Raw genomic sequence first — 6806 nt, 5'->3', positions numbered from 1 at the left:
TTAAAAAAATCTTCAAAGTTCTTTTTAAATCTATGGTATATCAAATACACTCTTAAAATATATATTTTGTACGAAAAATTAATTATCTTAAAATAAATATATTTAAACACATGACTTTAAATACTAAATTTCAAAATTAATTATTTAAATTATATATATTACATATATAAAATATATAATTCTCATTATGTTTAGTTATATTAATTTATAAAAGTGATTAAAAAATAATAAAACACCAGTAAATTTAATATTAGAAATTTTGATTAGAGTCATTTCTGCTGCAAGTTTTTTATATTCTGTTATCCGTATTCTACTAGATAGCCATAGTTATATCAATTGTTAGATTGTAAATTAAAAATTTGAATTTATGGAAGCAAAAGACAAAATATCAGTATAATTTTAGCTCTCTGTACCCTTGTTTGGCTGGTTTAATCAGTAATGTTCACTGCTAAATTTAATGACTCTGGGAAAATATAAATTTGCTTTAAAATTACAATAATCGCGTTTTTATAGTTTTAATTACAATATTACAATATTACAATATTACAATATTACAATATTACAATATTACAATATTACAATATTACAATATTACAATATTACAATATTACAATATTACAATATTACAATATTACAATATTACAATATTACAATATTACAATATTACAATATTACAATATTACAATATGTTTGAATTATGGCATAACCAAAAAGTGTGAATATATTAGTAATTGAGATTTAAGTGTTGGCATCACATGCATGCATGGTCATAACTATCTCATATGAATCCCTTGATGACATGTCCTTAACATCTTAGTTAGGCTTTCAGAATATTATAAGAACTCTACATACACATCTAGTGTCATTCTTCACAACATCGTTAAACAATGTTGATGTTCTGAAATATGCTTCCTCTTCCACAGCTTGTACAAAATTTTGATGTATTTAATATTGTAATTAAAAGAAGAAGATTATTATATATAATTATATATATATATATATATATATATATATATAACATCCTTGAAAATAAAATAAGGCTGGAATGGGATTTTATCAATATTTGAATTTCGTCCTATAGGATTATTTGATCCCGCTTGATGAAAAAATAAAAGACGTAAAAGATATATATTTTATATAAAAGATATATATATAAAAGATATATTTATTTTCAGATAATTAAAAATTCTATTTAAATTAAAAATAATTTGTATTACTAAAAAAATAGGTATTTTCTTAATGGAAAGAAAATAGACCTGTATATATAAATACCTACGTATATATTTATAAAAATATATATATTTTTTTTTATTTTTTTTCTGTTTCTTTCCATTAAGAAAACACCAATTTTTTTTAGTAATGCAAATTATTTTTTATTTAAATAGAATTTTTAATTATCTGAAAATATTATATTTATTGTAATTATAAAACAATAATTTCTGAAGTTTCCGAAGGAATTATATTACAGGTAGCGTTAGCTGAAATTTATTTCATTATTCAAATAAGTTTAAGTATTTTTCGATAATAAACTTTGAAATAAAAATTATTTTTAATTAAATTGAAATAATCAAAATTATTTTAAATTTCATTGCATTAATATATTTGTTTATATATTTTTAAAATATCCTTAAATTCATGTTGTAATTTAATATTTGTTTAAATGTCTTGCTTTCATAATAATTATACGCTCAGCTGCATAAATCCAACCAAAACTAAACATAAAAAAAATAACATTAAAATAAAGAAAATAATAATAGAAAATTGTTTAATTAAAAGTTTTACTTAGATGAAGATTTTCTATTTGAAGTACGTCAAGTAGCTGCAATAAACCAAAAAGGCAGGAAAAGAGCATTAGGCGGTTCAGTACTACCAGCAGAGACTTTTCTGTGCCATCCGTGAACTAAACTCTGTACGAGACAGAGCTCTGCTAAGTTAACGGTGTCATTAGAAGCATTTGGTTGGTCTCCATAAGGAAAAATGAGATTGTCAGAAAAGTTCTTCCTTTATTTGTGTCCAGTGTTGTGTAGTGTTGTGTTGTGTTTTGGAATTACTTCTAAAATGCATGGAATTTGATAAATTTTTAAAACTTCTGAAGTTATTTTGTGTAAAGATTTTTGCAGTTCATTAATTTGCATGGAGTTGTACTATTTCTGGTAAAATTTCTAAATCATTTTGGTACTAAATGTGTTACTGATGTTGATATATTATTTTATGGATATAATGAAAATGAGAGTTCCCATAGTTAACAGAAGTTTCCGTTGACTTTGGGGATTAAAATATTTAAAAATCAAATGTATCACTATAGTAAGAAAAAGAATTAGTCAATATAAATAAAAACCAATAAATACACATTGCCATGGTTTATATGAGACACTTAAAAAAGTTAGCATATAAGTTATATCTCAGTATTTCTTGAAGAATTTAATTTGTTGCTGAGTTAAGAGAGAGAAAGTATATCGCAAGGAAGAGGAAGAAATAGTTTAAGTCTAATACTTGTAGTATGTTAAATATGTTTCAATAACTGAAGTAACCTCCAAAATCAAAACATATAGACATATATTAGTTCTAGTCGTCACTACATGTTAGGGTTAGTAGAACTCTAAAATTTAATAACGTTCATTTCCGTTGGCTTTATATATCAATACACGGGCTTACGGTTACACTTGACTGAGTTTAATTTCAAGACATCAGCAGTCTGAATATTATGTACGGATAAATAAATCAATAGATTTTTCAAAGGAACACTTATGATGGGTATTTGACGATATTCGAACCAGCTGTATATAGTCAGTCCAAGTATTTACATGATTTTTTTTTTGGATATGAAAAGTTCCTCACTATTCTCACTTCTCTATTTGAAACATATTTGTTCTAAAAGTACATAAAATACTAAATATAAATTCTTATGTTAGACTTACCATTTCCGAAATGAATTTAAATCTCATGGAGAAATTCTTTTCTACAAACGTTTTATCTGTGTTATTAGTAAGTATTTAATGTCCAACGAAAGACTAAACTGCAGTCACTAGCTACAGTAGCTGACTACTCGCACTGTAGCTCAATTGCATGAATACAGTAGCCAGCAATTATAGTTTAGTTGTTCATTGAGAATAACCATTCCTCGATAGTGGATAATGAAACTGGTGTTAACGTTTTCTCCCTTCTTCCAGTGATGATATATATCTCCATTGGGCTTACAAATTATGATTGTGAAGACCTACTGCCAACTGATTACTGACTGTGGTGTCTGGGATATGATATAGAAAGTTAGGCAGAGGACTTCTAAAAAACCTTTGGAGTATTTGTGAACAATTTTTAGCAACTTGTTACTGATCGTATTTTCTGGAAGATAACATTGAAAGAAGGAATAAAAGTTTCGCAAAAGCTGTTGAAAGTGTACGACTTTGAGAAGGGAAATGATGATTTTATGAGATAGAAAAGAACCTCAAAACTGTCAATATAAACAATTATTGGCCATATATAATTGACCTAATTGTCTGGTAAGGGAGAGGATATGTTTCGAGAAAACAAACAGTAGTAGAAACTAATGTAGCATGTAGAAAATTAACTTCCAAATTTTGAATGTAAACAATTACGTCTGACTAGTTACTGATCGTTTTATCTAAAGAAAGACAGGAAGATGATTCCGACAAAAATATTGATCTGAGCAAAGAAATTGTGTTTTAACAATGTAGGAAAGTTACTTCGAACCATACACCTTCTAGTGTTTTTGTGTCCTTCTCGTGGATTCTATATCAGTAAGGTTGTGATGATGTTGTGATAATTATTTCTTAATGTACATATATGCAATATTGAGTAAATAGTTTTAACTTAATAAGATTGAGCTTCAAACTTTGTGTAAAGAAAATTTTATTTTTGCCAAGAATAAATATGACAAGAAAATTAATTAATTTCTTAAGATAATATTTCTTTTTTTCACTTTTTACATAAGTAAGTATTTCTTTTACAATAAGTTTTGTTAATCTACTTAAACATTTATTTTAATTATATTTTAAAGCACTTTTATGTCCAGAGGCTAAATAGAGAATTTTCATTTAGTCAAATGGGGTCGCAGGTATTTCTCTAATTACATATTTTGTATTTAGCTTAAATTATTAAACTTCTTAATAAAGATTCATTTGAAATAATTTCTATAGTGTATTTATTTTCAGATACAATCAAAGTTTTGAATTAAAAATTTCTAGAGCTTCGCATTATTCGCATTATTCAGAACGTTGGAGTGGAACTCCATAACCTATTAGTTGTGAATTAATATTTTAAGCATTGAAGTTTTATGTTTTCCTAAAAGCAGAAAATAAAATAATTTTAAATCAATATTTTTTATTAAATATTTAATAAAAATATTTGAAGTAATTATTTTTTAATTTTATATTTTAATATTCGTAAAATTTTGTTGCTTTTTGTACTCAACCCAATTATTGAAAATGCAGCCATTCAACTGCGTTCGAAGCACAAATGCTTTATTAAATTTTTGTTAAATATTAAATTAAAAATTATAATTTTTATTGACTTCAAAGTAGGCTTATTCTGCTATTAATTATTTCTTTTTTCATATATTTAATTATTTTTTACATATTATGGCGCTTTTATTTTTAGCAACATCTGCCAGTGGAATTTAATCAAAAGTCTTTGATTTGAAATTGGCAAAAATGTACGAGCACTCAAGTACATGGCGCACACAATTTTAATTAACAAAGTTGCCACATTTTCACAAAAATAATTCCGGATTTGAAAATACTGTAAAATACTGTAAAATGCTGTAAAAAGCAAATGACGACGCAAATGAGTGCTAAATTAAAATGAAATAAACTATGCAGTTGCCTAAATCAGTTGAAAATTCAGATTTGTTTGCTTAGGCCCATAAAAAGCTGTGCCTAATAGCGTTTTAATAAACTTTAAATTACTTCAATTGTTATAAATGTATTTATGCTCTACGCAGATAATTTGTGTAATTCTGAAAATTTGTCACCAAACAATTTTCACAATAAAAGCGCACATACAATGCACAAAATATGAAATGAGGATTTTAGAACAGAACTTCTTCATATAAAAACGTTTATAGTGACTCTGTCAGGGAACTACAATAGGTGGTTGTACATATATATGGTAAAATATTTCCATAAATATATTATTTAAAATGTGTATTAAACATTTAAAACTAATTGTTATAATTTAAACATCTAGTACGATAAATTGCATGAATTTATTTACCATATTTGCAAAAATGCCAGTCTAAAATTAAATTAAATTATTAATCGCACTTTATTTGTCCAATAAACGATATGTAGGAGTTAGAACATAAGCGCTTTTGAGTTAAAAAATAGAGGAACTATTAAATGAAATGTACAAAAAATAATGATTTTTTAAAAATTTATTTTTTCGTCTTAATAGTAGGTTCAAACAAGTATAATATAACTATGTCAGTGCCTGACATAATCTTCCATCCACATTTCATAGGCTGTTCGAGGTACCGTATTTAATTTCTTCCGAATCAAAACTATAACTTTTCGTACACTCAGAAAAATAATTTGGTTGATTTAGTCCGATTTTAACTAAATCTTAGGTCCAAAGATTTTTACTCGACGCATTATGTTGGTTAAAATCATATCATATGTTGATTTCCATATTTTCTTTACCACATGAGCTAAAGTTTTTCTAACAAAATGTTCCAGTATGTGATTAGCGCATATTTTTCTGAGTGTATGTTAATGATATTTTATGCTTCGAAAAAAGAAAAAAGTCACTTGAGACCTTATTAGATGAGTATGGTCTTTGGTCTATTATATTCGATGAGTTTGATGTTAAACATATATTAAGTTCATAGAAAATCAAATTTACTAAATTTTCGTACTTATATTAATCAAGAAGATGCACAAAAAAAGATGCACTGAATTCTATGAAGTCTAACTTAAACTTAGCACACAAAACAAGCTTTGACTTCAACAGTATTGAAGTCATTAAAATCCGCAAATCTTCCTTTTTTGGGAATTGTGGATCGACCAACTTGATAGTAAATTAACTAATTGTGAATAAAATATATATAAAAAAATTAAAAAGGAAAATCAGAAGCAAAATCAAAAAATAAGCACAAATCAGAATATCTACACTTTGCTAATTATAGATAAAAGTAGATATAAAGGAGTTATGATAAATATAAAAATAGAACCAAGACAAAACAATATAATATTTATGCAAACTGAGAAGGATAGAGAAAGTGAGAGAGAGAGAGAGCAAAATATTGTGAGAGAAAAACAATGCAAGGAAGAAACGGTGAAACAATAAAATGTACAGAGGGAGAGAGAGAGAGAAACAGAGACCTAGATACCGTGAATAAGAGAGAAACAGAGGGAAAAAGAACTAGAGCAAGAGGGACACGCAGCGAAAAAGAAACAGATCAAGAGAAAATAGAGCAAGAGAGAGAAACAAGAGAAACATAGTGAGAAAGAAGTAGAGCTAGGGGGACACAGAGAAAGGTAATAATAGAGAGAGGGAGAAAAAAGGGAGTGAGTGCAAGTGTCTGGAAATTAACCAGTTTCGACATTGAACAATGGATCTCAAAGCTACGTTTACCTAATTTGCGTTATTCATGTAAAATAAAGTTCAAATAAAGTTTTATCATTTTCCATTCTTCATTTATAAATCGGGTATATAGCGATATCCAAAACACTTTTATGGTTAGGCTAAGAATTTATTTTCTTAAAGAAGTTTCTTTCGGACTTGAAAATTTTCTGATTAGTATCACACGCCATTTCTATTCGAAACAGATTCCTTGTTAAAGGACATAT

This window comes from Teleopsis dalmanni, chromosome 2 (assembly GCF_002237135.1).
Source record: "Teleopsis dalmanni isolate 2A chromosome 2, ASM223713v2, whole genome shotgun sequence".
Taxonomy (NCBI): Eukaryota; Metazoa; Arthropoda; class Insecta; order Diptera; family Diopsidae; genus Teleopsis; species Teleopsis dalmanni.
This window is presented reverse-complemented; position numbering follows the sequence as displayed.